The sequence below is a fragment of the Pelobates fuscus genome, chromosome 5, assembly GCF_036172605.1.
Source record: "Pelobates fuscus isolate aPelFus1 chromosome 5, aPelFus1.pri, whole genome shotgun sequence".
Lineage (NCBI taxonomy): Eukaryota > Metazoa > Chordata > Amphibia > Anura > Pelobatidae > Pelobates > Pelobates fuscus.
In genome coordinates, this window is record NC_086321.1 from 208,639,152 (window position 1) to 208,654,691 (window position 15,540).

Consider the following 15,540-nt stretch of genomic DNA (forward strand, 5'->3'; position numbering starts at 1 on the left):
AGAGCGAAGTGAGATGGGCCCTAGGATGCCTTGCAGATAACAAGGCTGCAGGAGTTGATGAAATCCCAATTGAACTATTCAAAATTCATGATGATGCTGTGAAATTTCTGCTTGCCTTATGCTAGACATGTGCAATTCGTTTTGGTCCAAATTTAAATTCGTCCGAATTTCGGCAATTCAGACATTCTTGCTTCCGAATGTCTGAATTGCCGAAGTGCCGAATTGCTGAATTTCGGAAGTGTTGAACCAAACCGAATTGCTGAAGCTCCGAATTGCTGAAGTCCTGAATTGGTGAAGTCCCGAATTTCGGAAATGCTGATCTGAACGGAAATGCCGAAGTGCCGAATTTCGGAAGTGCCGAAGTGGCGAATTTCGGAAGTGCCGAAGTGCTTCGGATTTCTGAAAAGTGGCAACACAGGAGAGGGAGGTAAAATTAAGGGAATGATGACAGGAATCTAACCCTATCCCTAATCCTAGCCCTAATCCTACCCCTAACCCTAAACCTACCCCTACCCCTAACCCTTACTCCAACCTTCCTCTTAGGGCTAGGGGTAGAGGTAGGGTTAGGAGTAGGATTAGGGTTAGGGTTATAGGTTATGGGGTAGGGTTCGGGGTAAGGGTAGAGGTAGGGGTAGAAGTAGGGTTAGGGTAAGCGTTATGGGGTAGGGTTAGGGTTATGGAATTGTCAAAGTCTCAAATTCCCGAAATTCTGAAGTCCTGAATTCCCGAAGTCCTGAATTTCAGAAGTGCCAAACCGAAGTGCCGAATTGTTGAAGTCCCGAATTTCGGAAGTGCTGAACTGGATCAAAGTGCCGAATTGCCGAAGTCCCGAATTTCTGAAGTGCCGAATTTTTTGCCCATGCACATCCCTACCTTATGCCAACAAATTTGGAAAGTCAACAGGGGCCAAAAGACTTGAAAAAGTCAGTATCCCAATTTGAAAAAGAGGCCATGCCAAAGAGTGCTCCAATTATGGAACAATTGCACTAATTTCACATGCCAGCAAGGTAATGCTTAATATCCTACAAGCTTGACTCAAACAATATATGGACAAGGAATTACCAGATGTACAAGCTGGGTTCCGCAGAGGACGAGGTACAAGAAACCAAATTGACAATGTACGATGGATAATAGAGAAAGTCAGAGCGTTCCGGCAAAACATCTACTTCTGCTTCATTGACTATTCTAAAGCCCTTGACTGTGTGGATCACGACAACATTTGGCAAGTTCTTAAAGAGATGGGAATACCAGATCATCTCATCCGCCTCATGAGGAATCTGTATGTGGACCAAGAAGCCACAGTCAGAACCGAACATGGGACAACAGAATGGTTCAAGATCGGGAAAGGAGTGCGACAAGGTTGTGTATTGTCACCTTATTTATTCAACTTATATGCGGAATACATAATGCGTAAGGCTGGGCTGGATGAATCCAAAGCCGGAATCAATATTGCTGGAAGAAATATCAACAACCTCAGATATTTGGATGATACTACTCTGATGGCTGAAAATGAGGGAGAACTAAAGGACCTATTGATGAGGGTAAAAGAAGAGAGTGCAAAAGCTGGCTTGCTGCTCAACATTAACCCCTTAAGGACACATGATGTGTGACATGTCATGATTCCCTTTTATTCCAAAAGCTTGGTCCTTAAAAAGACTAAGATCATGGCAAACAGAAATCTCAGTTCCTGGCAAATAGATGGGGAAGAAGTGGAGGCAGTGACAGATTTTATTTTCCTGTGATCCAAGATCTCTTCAGATGGTGACTGCAGTCTTGAAAATAAAAGATGTTTGCTTCTGGGGAGGAAAGCTATGGCAAGCTTGGACAAGCTGGTAGACACATCCCCCCTCCCAAGCCCCCACCCGTGCCGTGCGAGTGGGGGCTTCTAACCTGAAGGTGGGGGCCTATTGCCCCCCGGCCCCTACCACTGAGCGGTGGGTGGGGCCCCTAAATTAGAATAAGGGGGGACCTATTGCCCCCCCTGCCCGCACCCCTGAGTGGCGGGAGGGGGCCCTAAAGTAAAATAATGGGGGGAACCTATTTGCCTCCCCCCCAGCCCCCACCCCTTAGTGGTGGGTTGGGGCCCTAAATTAGAATAAGGGGGGGGCCTAATGTCCTCCCCCTGGCCCCCAACCCTGAGCGGTGGGTGCGGGCCCTAAATTAGAATGAGGGGAGGGACCTAATGTCCTCCTCCCTGGCCCCCATCCCAGAGCGGTGGGTGGGGCCCCTAAATACTAATTAGGGGGGACAACCTAATGTCCTCCCCCTGGACCCCACTCCTGAACGGTGGGTGGGGGCCCTAAATTAGAATGAAGGGGGGGAACTAATGTCCTCCCTCATGGCCCCCACCCCTGAGCGGTGGGTGGGGGACCTAAATTAGAATGAGGGGGGAACCTAATGTCCTCCCCCATGGCACCCACCCCTGAGCGGTGGGTGTGGGCCCTAAATACTAATTAGGGGGGGGACCTAAAGTCCTCCCCCTGGCCCTCACACCTGAGCGGTGGGTGGGGGCCCTAAATACTAATTGGGGGGACCTAATGTCCTCCCCCCTGGCCCCCACCCCTGAACGGTGGGTGGGGCCCTAAATACTAATTATAAAGCCTTCCCCCGCCCTGCAATTAGGCTCAAAGCACTCTGATTAGTGGGTTTAAGCCATCTAATCAGAGTGCTCTGACAGGTAAATGAAGAGACTGACAGGAAAGTCTCTACATTTACCTGTCACAGCACTCTGATTGGTTGGTTTGAAATCCACCAATCAGAGTGCTCTGTGTCATTTTACACAGCGTGAGAAAGTTCTTTGGAATTTTCCCACGCTGTGTAATTTGACTCATAACACTCTGATTGGTTACTTAATCCACCAATCAGAGAGTTATGAGTCAAATTACACAGCGTGGGAAAATTCAAAAGAACTTTCCCAAGCTGTGTAAAATGACACAGAGCACTCTGATTGGTGGATTTCAAGCCAACCAATCAGAGTACTGTGACATTTCTTGACTGTGCTACTGAGCAGACGTGATCAGACGTGTGCTATCATGGTGAACTATGTTACACTCTGTTGCTACCTTTTCTTCCTTGGTGGATGTGATGTTGACACAGCCAAGAAGGAACAGGAAGCAACGGAGATAGGGGGAAGTGGTTATCTCTCTCCTGACTTGTAAAGGTATTGAATTACCCAATTAAAATATCAAAGGGTAAAGCTTATCCCTCTGTAAGAATGGCATACATGAGCTTGGTCACATGACACCTGGTCACCATATTAGTTTGATGACAAAATGTCACCACATGTAGAATTATGCATATCGGTTTTGCCGATCTCGGAATTTCGATCAGCTGTGACTACCACGTTAGCTACCTCTGATTAAGGAACAGGTGAAAAGAAACTGAACACCACCAATGATGTGAATGGAATGGAAGACTCCCACTAAAACCATCAATGGACTAAAGGGACTAGCCCTATTTAATGGGACTGATGGGAGGGTGGAATTAGGCTGCTTTTTGGGGAGCATTATTGTTGTAACTGCTTTTATCAAATATTGCTCTCTGAGGAAGTCCCAGAAGAAGACCATACTTCTTTTTATTGTATTTTTTTTATACTTCCAATAAACCACTTTTTAACTTATCTACCATTCGGAGTCCTGTATTGTTCCTCATACCGGGTGATACCTGATCCTAAGAGGAAGACATGAGCCCCCCAAGACATCGGGGGAGGCACCATTAGTGTGCATATTACTTCAATTTCTTGTGAGTGCAATTTTGAGCAGGGGATATTATATTTCCACTAACTGTATTACGCAATGTTCTTTTTATTTATTATTCTTTAGGTATATCAGCTGAATCCCATGTGTATTGTATAGCTTTTTGGCTTATATATGTGTATATGTTTTAATGTATGTGCATACACACGTGCATGTATTATTAACAAAATTTGTATTATACTAAAGTGTATGTTTAAAAAAAAAAAGTGTATATTAAAGAGCATTACAATTCCATCTCTACATTGTTCTACCAGAAATGGTAGCAAATGTATAGTTTTTATTTTAAAGCTCTTCAAAAATATGGTCCTTCCCCTACCTGTCACACAGGGTTTAATGCCATAGTTTGAGTGGATTATTACAAAAATGATTTGAACATTTAGCATTCATTACCCAAGTCTTCCACTGACCATGCAGAAACACAGCATAAAGGATAACGACTATTTCACTACCAGATGTAATTTTCTTGAAAGTTAGCCTGCTATTGTGACTTTACCAGGTAAACACTCTGAAAAAACCTTCCAAGTTAGTTTCGCCCATTTGTATGCACTCTGTGATAATGGATTTAAAATTGGGCTTAATCTGACAGAAGATGAATATGGAGCACTCAAAGTTATAATAAGCCCACCACTACTATGAAATCAGCACTAAATGGTGGAGAGTGGAGACTGCCAGCACTCATTTACAACTAAAGATTATTTCATTTATGCACAGACATATGGATGATGCTTCCTCCTATCAACTATGGGGTCTACTGACTAAACAGGGCTCTGCAGCAAGATGACAAGTCTCTCTGGAACACAGACAAATGAAGCTGTGCTTTATCTATCTACTATTTTCTACTTGATTTTCAAAGGGAATGGAATAAGACTTTACAATGTATTTTTAATAAATTATTATTAATAGAAAAATAAATAAATAGGTTGATTATATCCATGAATTTTTACCAGTCCACTTCATTCCAATGTAAAGCATTCTGTATGGGAACAAAATCTGGTTAACAGCTGAGAACACTATACAAGCATGTGTCCTATCATAACCCCAGATAAAACTACAAACTCCCCCTTAAAAGACTACTACAAGCATTCTAACCACTACAGCCCACTCAAGTGGTTATGATGCCAGCATTATCCTGGCCCGATTCCGTTAAGGATTGCCTTCTTACCAATAGTTTCCGACTGGCTAATGACCGTTACACCTCCAGCAGTCAGGGGGTTTGAGTTTCACAGCAAAACGTTGCAAATACTAACTACAGAGCCTACCAAATAACTGAAGTTGTGATGGTGCTTGGAAACACTCTTTAAAATCTAGTCCTTATTTCTATAAGTGGAACTAGACAGAAACAATGGTTAAAATTGCATGTTCCTCATCAGTTCCTAAATTATGTTTGTTCATAACTGTGATCTTCTCCCAGGATGTATTCCTGCTTTTTGCTCGGAACGGGAGACATTTAACAATTGTGGTTTTCCAGGACCAGCGGAATAGGGTTTAATGAGTGGTCCAACTCCCAAGCTCCTCCGTCACATTATCAACATTGTGGCCATGCCCTGTAAAAAAATAATTGGGAGTACCATGACCAATGGGGCCACATGAATATGCTTCCCTCTAGTTATACGCCATTACTAAATTACATATAATCTGTGAGGCTTGCTGTGTGTTGTATTGTGATTGGCTGGAGGCTTAATATTTGTACTTCCAGGAAGGACTGGAGGATTGGGATGCTGTGGGTGAGGGGGGTTGAGTGGATGTTTTCCTAATTGCATTACACAATTTATTTTTAGTTTTGGTATCCATTTCTATAAGCAAACCATGAAGTATTATAGGTTAACAGTAGAAGATTGTTTTTTCAGTACTTATTGTATTTAAAAGTTATAGAAAACTTTAATATTTAATAGATGTAGGAGGTTAAATGTGAGGTTACTCATATTTATATATTTTTTGGTGGATCTGTTTTATTAACATATGTTTATTAAATATTGGGACTACCTACTTACTGTATTGTTAAAGGAGCACTATAGGGTCAGGAACACAAACATATATTTCCCTATAATATTAAAATCACCATCTAGCCCCCCTGGCCGCTTCTTGCCTCCCTAAATATAGTACAACCTTACTTGTATTGTAAGTCTGCAGCTGCTACCTCTGCCCCTGTCTGCCTGTGGACTGTCTCTATCTGCTGACATCATCAGAGGTGGAGGTATGAGCCAATCACAGTGCTTCCCCATTGGATTGGCTGAGACTGACAAGGATGCAGATCAAGGACAGAGCCAGCACAAGTCAAACACAGCCCTGGCCAACCAGCATCTCCTCGTGGAGATGAATTGAATCAATGCATCTCTATGAGGAAAGTTCAGTGTTTGCATGCATGGAGACACTGAATGGCAGTGCTGCTTACTCTGCAGCACTGCCCAAGGATTCTACTCTCCAGAACAAATGCAATAAGCTGTAGTTGTTCTGGTGACTATAGTGTCCCTTTAAAGTGGAACATTCTACTACCACTTCAATACCAGAACAGTCTTTCATTTGATGCAAATTCAAAACAAAAGGGGATTTTTAAATATATTTTACACGTAACTTTGTGTTACAGTGCTGTCATTTATGCACTTGGTAACAGCAGATGTAATCTGCGCAGCAGGTTATTAAAGTATTCTCTGTATTTTGGTTTCATAAAACCATTTGAGATTGTCTGGTTCTTCAAGCTAAGTTACAACCAATCAGAATATCACAGCAACAAAAACTATGAAAGGATATGTTACAATGCAAATTGCTCAATTGTATTCTGGCCTTTGGGCTTGAGATTACTGGAATCATTTGTTTTATAAAATGCATGTGATTTTTTTGTGGAATAAATTGTTCACAATACAAGAAAACCTAGTCATATCCTAGAGAAGGTAGAGACAATCTAAAACTTGACTATTATTAAGCATTAATATTAAAACGAGTCTAATGATAGATTATAAAAGAATGTTAATTACTGTGTAAATGGCATAGAAATTAATTTGGTCAGCCTAGCCAATTTATACACTCTAATACGTAAAAAATATATTTTGTTGCTGATGGTTGGTTGCCTCTAAAATGTGTAGCAAAGTAGCAAAGAATTAACATTTTTACAATGTTTCCATGAATTAAAAAGGAACTGTTGCCAAATCTATACATGTGTTTGCTAGAGCAAGAGTCTCAAAGTAGGGACAAATGTCCTATAATAGAGAATCAACTGAAACACTAAGGAATTCTATAGAACCACCAGGGTTGATAATCAAAAGATATAGGGACAGAAACAGCGATGTCTAAAAAAAATAAAAATAAACGAAAATAAATATTTCCCCACAACTAATCAAAGATAAAATAATAATTAAGCTGACTAGTGTTGCGCTTTAGTTAACATCTATCAACTAAACAGTGGGTTAAATAATCTCATAGTAAGAGATTAAAAAAATGTCTTCAGCCTATCGGAAAAACATTGCAAAAGGGTGATCAGTAGTGACTCATAACTAAACTGTTCCTCCAAATACCAGCAAATAGTTTGAAAGTATAGCGGACAAAACCAACTAAGGTGGTGCTTCAGTAGGCATCTATCAGTTAAGTGGTGAATTGATTCGTTATTGTAGGTATATAAAAAAAAAAAGAACACCACAGTTTGTAGAGCATGAGAAAATGGTAGACAATTTTATAGCTAAAACACTTACTCCAAATGGTTGCAAACAATAATGAGTTAGGGGTATAATTCAAAGATGGTAGAAACACTTTAAGGTTTGCCAGCTGAGTGATCTGCAGCTGAAACTTTGTTTTACATCTAAGCATATTTGACAAATTGATAGATGCAGGTTTGGTGGTCACCAACTTCCTGAATTATTGAATATCACAAAATAGTAAGATAATATATATGTAACACTACCGTTTCCCTACAATGCAAACAATCAATGAATGTAGCAGAGCCCTGGTAGTGGAGAATCCTGAAGGTTACAAGGAGATGTTGCACAATGCTAGAATAAAAAAATGAAAAAAAAAAATGCAAAAAAAAAAACCAACCTATTCTGCCCTGTTGTGTATTTGAGGGCACCTATCCACTAAATAGTGCTCTTGTTAAACTGTTTTAACAACGAATGTTGCTAGAATTAAACTATTCACCAGAAAGCAGAAGAGAGGATAAATAGAGCTAGTCATGCCCATTCCAATAAAATAAAGTAATGTCTATAGTAACTGTTCATCCATAGATTGTGTTATCTTGGATAATTCGACTGTAGCATGATCGAAGATCTACAAACATACACAAAAATCTATGGGTGTAACAGAGACCCCAAAAAGCGTGTTTTGGGCATCCCTTGGCATCCCTTGGCACTACTGGAAGTTTTAATTTTATTGGGGTTGAAGGAGCGCCTCAGCATCATGGAGGAACTACCATACTGTTGGTAACCATATGTGGTTGTGGGAAGATGGGCAACTGGTATGCTCACTCACAAATCCCTCTTTACTTTTACAAGTCACATCCCACTGCTAGTGGGATGGAAATTTCAGGGACGGAGTAGCCAGTGTGTGTATGTCAGTGTGTTTTGTGTATGAGTGTGAATTTGTACATGAATATGTGTTTGTGTACATGAGTGTATGAGTCAGCATGTGTATATGAGTGTATGTGTGTATATTAGACTGGGTACCCACAGTGTTCATTTAGCCATTTTACTCCAAGGTAATGAGCCGCTATATCTGCTGCAAGGACAGTGTATTTCATTGTAGTCATGCTTTCATATTTCGCCATACATATAGTTGTGTTGAATTTTATTGTAATGTCTATATTCTGTTATTATATCGTTCAATAATCTGGCAAACTGCTTGTTTTGGGGGTTAAAGTAGTTATGTTTTAACATTTTCCAAATTTCTATATTTTGCCTACTTTTATATATATATATATGAGTGTTTTCTACTTTGTACTGTTTTGATTCCATTTTTCCTTTTTCAAGCAATAGAATACTGCAGTGTGTATTGGTACATAATCATGTACAATACACAAAAAGATTTGTTTTGAATTTTATTCAGGAATATTAACAATGTTAACTTTTTATGCAACTCCCCTTTCCATCTAAATATACAAGGCAATGTGTTAATAACAGCTAAATGGAGTTTATATTGTTAAATGCAATGGCATTTCTCCTCCTTGTTGGAAATAAAAGAAGTTGATGAAATTAATTTACAATGAGGGTAGCATGAAAATATAATTCATGAAAATGTTTAGGTTTGCCACAAAGGAGAACTGTCTATTGACAGTTAGAGACTTTTAATATTTTCAATGCAAGCTGGATTTTCCAATATTTATTTGCAATGGACACATGGAAGGTAGATATAAATGAGCTGAAATAGGATACATTTGATATACAGGAACAAAAGATGGAAATTATTCTGCTAATTTAAGCACAAACAAGAGAAGTAGACTACCTAAAATAAAAGTGCCAATGGTAATGGTTTTCTTGTAGACTGCAGACTGGATAAGCTGAATACTAGTATGTTAAAGAGGCACTGACAGTAACTTAAAGAGACATGTAACAGATCCCCTATACTCCGACTGAGTATATGCGTTGTAATTATCATGAGTCCCAAAGTGAAGCAGTGATTATAGCTCTGGTATAGCCAAACATCAGCCAAGACTTGATGAAGGGTACAAGAAGAATGTTTTATTATGGCCCAGTGGCCAGCTTATATAAACAGACCCCCAGTATGGGGTCTTTATTCACTTGTACAGTAAGCCCACCCAGGCGCCTCTGTGTCTTGGAGATAAGAGAGAGTGCTTTTGCTTAAACTAATTATCTCCCAGGCACTAGAAATACAAAATATATAAAAAAAAAAAAATACATATAACACATATAGGAACCTCCACAAGTATTATATCCCTGGATAGCCTGGATCTGAGTGCCCAACATGTCCAAATAGCGCTCAGATCCCTCGAACACAGCCGAATCGCCACCGAGGTAAAGTTTTGAGCAACCGCACACGTGGCGTCTGCCCAAATTATGTCCAGAGAAAATGTGGTAGTGGTCAGTCACTAAAATGTTGAACGGTTTCCCTGGCTCATAGGTAACGATTGTTTGCCTAGATCATGCAAACAATCGTATCGAACAGCAGTCTCCTGTCTTGTTGGGAATAGAACCAGGCATCAACGCAAGATCACTGAGGTTCGCATGTGGATGTATCCGACTTTGAGTTCCATACGCTTGACTATCAGGTAAACCACACAGAGAGAGCACTTAAGTTTGTGGTTAGTTTGTAGTTAATGAGCTAGGGGCGTGGTCGTTGAATTGTAGCTGCGGAAATGGGGAAATGTATTTGTGTTCGGGGAAACTTATAACACAAATGAGGAGGTCAATGTCTTGAGAACAGGATAAATAGTGAGTTGGTCACAAGACACTAGTCACCAGAACAATTACAGCTTTATGTAGTTGTTCTGTTGAGTATAATCATTCCCTGCAGGCATTTTAGAGAAAAGGCAGTGTTTACATTGTCCCCTTGGGGCCATTGGAGGTGCTTCCTGTGACATGCTTTGCATGGAGACGCTAAACTTTCCTCATAGTGATGCATTTACTCAATGCATCTCTAGGAGGAGGTGCTGATTAGCCAAACTAGTGTTTGGCCCCACCCCATCCCGCCACCTTGCCGATTTCAGTCAATCCAATGGGAAAGCATTGGATTTACTGAAATAATAAATTCTGATGATGTCAGCAAGGTGGCAGATCTAGGGTGGGGCCAGCACTGGCCATTGATGGCTCTGTGAAAAACCTTCTTGAACTAGGCATATCATAAATTGGGACAGATTGAAATCTGTCCTGTTTCAGCAGATTTTGCACATACCTAGTCTCCTTCAAAAAGGAATTTTAGGGTCCTCCAACTGAATTGTGATTCGGGCACCTGAGCGAGCTGACCACAAGGACAGATTTGGCCTCTCTGCTAACCCAAAGCCACTCTGCTAACCCAAAGTTTCCTCAATACATCCTAGCTCATGCATGTGTCGGTATGTAGTGTGCATTAATGGGTATGTTTGTGCACTGTGTTGACAATTCCCATCTGACTCTCTTTATCTCACCATGCCCCTCTGTTCATGTATTTCCACCTCACATTTGTTCTTTTCCACCTCTCCCCAATTATGCCCTTCTCCTGAGAACTCTCCCTTTCTCCAATTGTTCCCTCTTCTCATCTCCCCTGTCCTTACTTCTTTTCCCCTTCTCTCATTTGTACCCCTCATCTTTCCCTCATTTTTCACTTGTTTCTCTCTTTTTTGCCATCCCTCACTTGAACTTTTTTCTCTTAAATCACCTGTTCCACTCTTCCACCGTGCTTTACACAATTGTTCTCCTCTTTTCTCTCCCCATCCACCAACTGTGCCCTCTAGTCTCACCTTTCAATCATTTGTTCTCATCTTATGCCCCCCCCCCCCTCAGCCCCCATCTCCTGTTGTTCTCTTCTAGTCTTACCTGATTCTCTTCAGGTAAGACTAGAAGAGGTGTTTCTCTTCTAATTTTCCCCCTTGCCCAGTGGTTTGGGGACTTTAGTGGTAACTGCAGGCAGGTGAGGGTCAGGAGGTTGCACAGTTATAATTCTGGCATTATGTTCGTTGCTCTAGTGTAGTTCCTTCAGCTGCCTTCGGGGGAAAGAGGACTGAGAAGGGTAAAGAGGTAGCACCAATGACAGGGTTTCAGCAAGACTGCTCCACTCCCATGTGACACATTGACGTTGTAGCTTTGGCGCAATTATGGGAAATCAGACCCTGGCTGTCCATGAGTTTAGGGATTCTATTGGCCTCTATATTCAGGCACCATCATTGGCTTATAGCACCAGGGAGTGGGACAACATTGCCCATAGGATAGAGAAGCAAAAAGCCATCTTGCAAGTAACACAGAGAGAGCACAGCAGCAAAATGTAAGTGTATAATATTATCTTTTCTCTTCCCCAATAACTGTCTAAGTGTCAATTAAGTGAGGCAATTTACTCAAATATATAATAATAAGGCAGAGCATGTGTACTCCGACTGAGTACCTCCACCAGGCTGGCTTCCAAGCTGCTATCAGGGACTCTAGAGCACTTCAGACCTAGTCACCGAAGTTTGAATAGGGTCTTTGAGGACCTCTTTCACCTGACCAGGCTGCAGTGAATATAGCTCAGGAGACCTTCTTTCCTGTAAAGCAGAGAGTATAGCTTTACTATAGCTTTTCCCCCCATTTTGCATGATTAAATGTATCCCAGATCCTAATATTGGTGCTGAATTAATCCCATATGTAGAAATCACCAGAGAGTGAGTGTGAGAGTGAGAGTGTGAGAGTGTGTGAGAGAGAGAGTGAGAGTGCGAGAGAAATAGATGGATAGATAGATAGATATAGAAATAGATAGATAGATAGATAGATATGAAACATGGGGGATGCTTGCACTCACCTGAACATGCTTAAATGGGGTGCTGCTGGGGGCCATATTATACAATAAACAATACACAAGATCCAGCGCACTCTCCTATCTACTAAACAGCAACTTCAATGTTGACAGATTTTATTAGTTTTTTAAAGTTTTTAAAAACACCTAATCTAGTCAAAAAAATAATGGGGATTTAGTTACATTATATGATAATACATTGCATAAGCCTGCCACAACGTCAATGTACCCCATCTTTGGCAGGTCCTACTCTCACAGTCTAAATCCCCATTATTATTTTTTGCCTAGATTACCTGTTTTTAAAAACTTTTAAAAACTAATAAAATCTGTCAACATTGAAGTTGCTGTTTAGTAGATAGGACAGTGTGCTGGATCTTGTGTATTGTTTATTGTATAATATGGCCCCAGCAGCACCCCATTTAAGCATGTTCAGGTGAGTGCAACCATCCCCCAAGTTTCATATATATATATATATATATTTGGGAGTCCAGCCAACTCCTTGGTTTTGCACCCCTCCCTGTTACAGGTGCCTCATCTCAGGTCCTTATTTAGCCTTGTACTGCAGAGAGCCTCAGATGGAATTTTTTCCCAAGTAGATAGATATACACTGAACAAAATTATAAACGCAACACTTTTGTTTTTGCCCCCATTTTTCATGAGCTGAACTCAAAGATCTAAGACTTTTTCTTTGTACACAAAAGGCCTATTTCTCCCAAATATTGTTTACAAATCTGTCTAAATCTGTGTTAGTAACACTTCTCCTTTGCCGAGATAATCCATCCATCTCACAGGTGTGACATATCAAGATGCTGATTAGACAGCATGATTATTGCAAAGGTGTGTCTTAGGCTTGCCACAATAAAAGGCCTCTCTAAAATGTAGATATCTCTATATATAGTGTTTGTTTACAAACTTTGGGCTGAAGGGTTGCGGTAGGAGGGGGGCAGGCATAGATAGCGAGCTGAGCTGTCAGTCAGCTTGCCAACGCGCATACCGCGCACACATGTGGTAGAGCGCTCATTGTTCATTCATAGGGCGACATTCAATGCCTCTCAATGAAGAATGCGATTGGTGCAGCACCAAGTGTGGCATGTGCACCAGATTTCTATGAGGCTTCTCCAAGAGAAGTGTCTGATTTAGCCCTGCTATTTCATTATTTGACGAAAAAAGGGAGCATGGTCTGCCGAGGAGCACGGCGCTGGAACGGAGATAAGTTTTAGCTATAATAAGGACTTAAAAATATTTTTAATTAAGGGGAAATTAATATAAAAGCAAGAAAGAAGGCTAGTGGACCTGTCTTTCTTGCTGGTGGTTCTTTAAGATAGGGCCAAATTCCATGGCCTAATGCTGGGAACGAGTAGCCGATAATAAATTTGAGCAGTGAATTTCCGTTAATTAGTCTAATATGGTAGGTGCACCCGCAAATAAAGAGGTTGTCAGAAGGGTCCCAGAAAGAAACCAATATTTGATTCTGCCACTAATAGTAATTAAGTTGAATGAATCTTAACTAGTAGATTGGAGGTTAGGATAAATCCTAATACCTGATCGAAGTATAATGACGCCTGTGCGGAAACCTACTGTGAAACCTGTGAAACTCAACTAGAGGAGGGCAAGTGTGAGTATTGAGAGAGATGCCTCTTTGTGACAAAAGGCAAGTACGAATACGGAACAGTCAGATTGTACCGTCTGTGTTCCCTAGCTTTGAACTACTGACAAGTCTCATAGCTATGTCCTTCCAAAGAACAGGGGAACTTACTGTTCAGATAATACTTGTCGATGATAAACATGCAGGATAGCAACTGGCAGTGTAACACTTAGGGGATGGAATAAGGAGCAGGATGTAGGGTACTACATGGGAGAGTAAGACGTCCAAAGTCAGGAGATTCTAAACATCACTAGTGTCAACAGTTGTTCATAAAGATGAAAGGATGGGAGCCATCATGGCTTACATCCCTGTCATACTGTCTGTGTTTCCAGCTTGGGTGCCGACACAAGGTAGGGGAGCCCAGAGCTGGAAACCGGAGTCTATACAGTACAGTTTTCTGAGTCAAAGAAGGGAATGGCATGCCTTTATGTCGGAGCTCTGCGGGAAAATGGTGGTGGAATGGTACAAGATCGCCAGGAACTGGGGCTGGGGTATACTGGGTTATGGCTGGAGTGCATAGTCTAGATGGGGTGAAGGGTTTGGCTGGGGAGCCTGGATTGGAATATCTTACTAGTTCTAAAGTGTGCAATATGTACATGTAGGGTAAATGTGACAGTCATGTAGGTGATAGTATAACAACTGGCGACTTGCATGGTGCCGAATGGTGAAAAATTATCTAAATGAGGGAAAGGTGAGGCCCTACTAATTGCCAAGTGGCTCTGAGAGGCTCTAGCTATGAATTGGCAGAGGGAATGAGGCCACCAAACGATATGGCGGGGATGTCTGCCTCTCGGTGATAAATAATAGATTCAAAGGAGTGGCTGTGGCACGTGAGGCCCTATCTAAAACCTAGAGAGGTAGGAGCAAGGCTCTAGCTATGAGTTGGGATGATGGACGCATGAGGATGGGTGTAGGCCTTGCATGACTGAATTACAAATATACAATAATATGGCAAACACAAATACCCTTCACAGCCAGTTGATTCATCCCCAAGTAATGTAGGGGAATGAAAACATAATGAATTGAACGAAAGTATGTTTGAACGTACGTATCTTGCCCAACTAGTCTGTGGTTGGTCTTGAGAAAGGAACATCGTAGAGAGGAACACAATGGGAATGTTACTGGAAATATGTCCGGTATGGTGTAAGTGCTTATTGAGGTAAGGGTATAAAGTACCTGTTGGGTATTGAGGTAAGGGTATAAATACCTGTTAAGGATTAAAACGTTAACAGGATGATAAGTAGGGATAGTAGAAATCTAGATAATAGAATTTATGATTGTCAATATGGATGTGAAAGAGATACCCAGTAGTGCTGTGTCTAATTATTAGTTCCCACAAGAAGGACCTGAAGTATGTATGAGAAAGATCAGAACATATCTAGTTTACTAGCAGGAAGCAACATATATACGATCTAGTAAGTGCCTGTGACAGGAGTTGTGGATTATCCAAGGCTTAGGTAAATCCATAGACAGACCGAGGAGACCTCAATATGGTTAAATGTGTAATGAGGGGTTCTTGGTTCTCAAGAGTGCAGAGAGAGGGTTGTAAAGGAAGGAATTGCATGGGCATAACAAGGCTGAGAGGAAAAGTGAACCGTAGTATGACAGGGCTGTAGTTGACCCTTGTAAAGCTGGAAATGTTTGTAATTTACCAAATGTGTGGCAGAAATTGTGTCGTATTGGATTGCCCACAGAGGGCCATGTAATATATGGAGTGAAGGCCTAGTGAGTATTCAATCT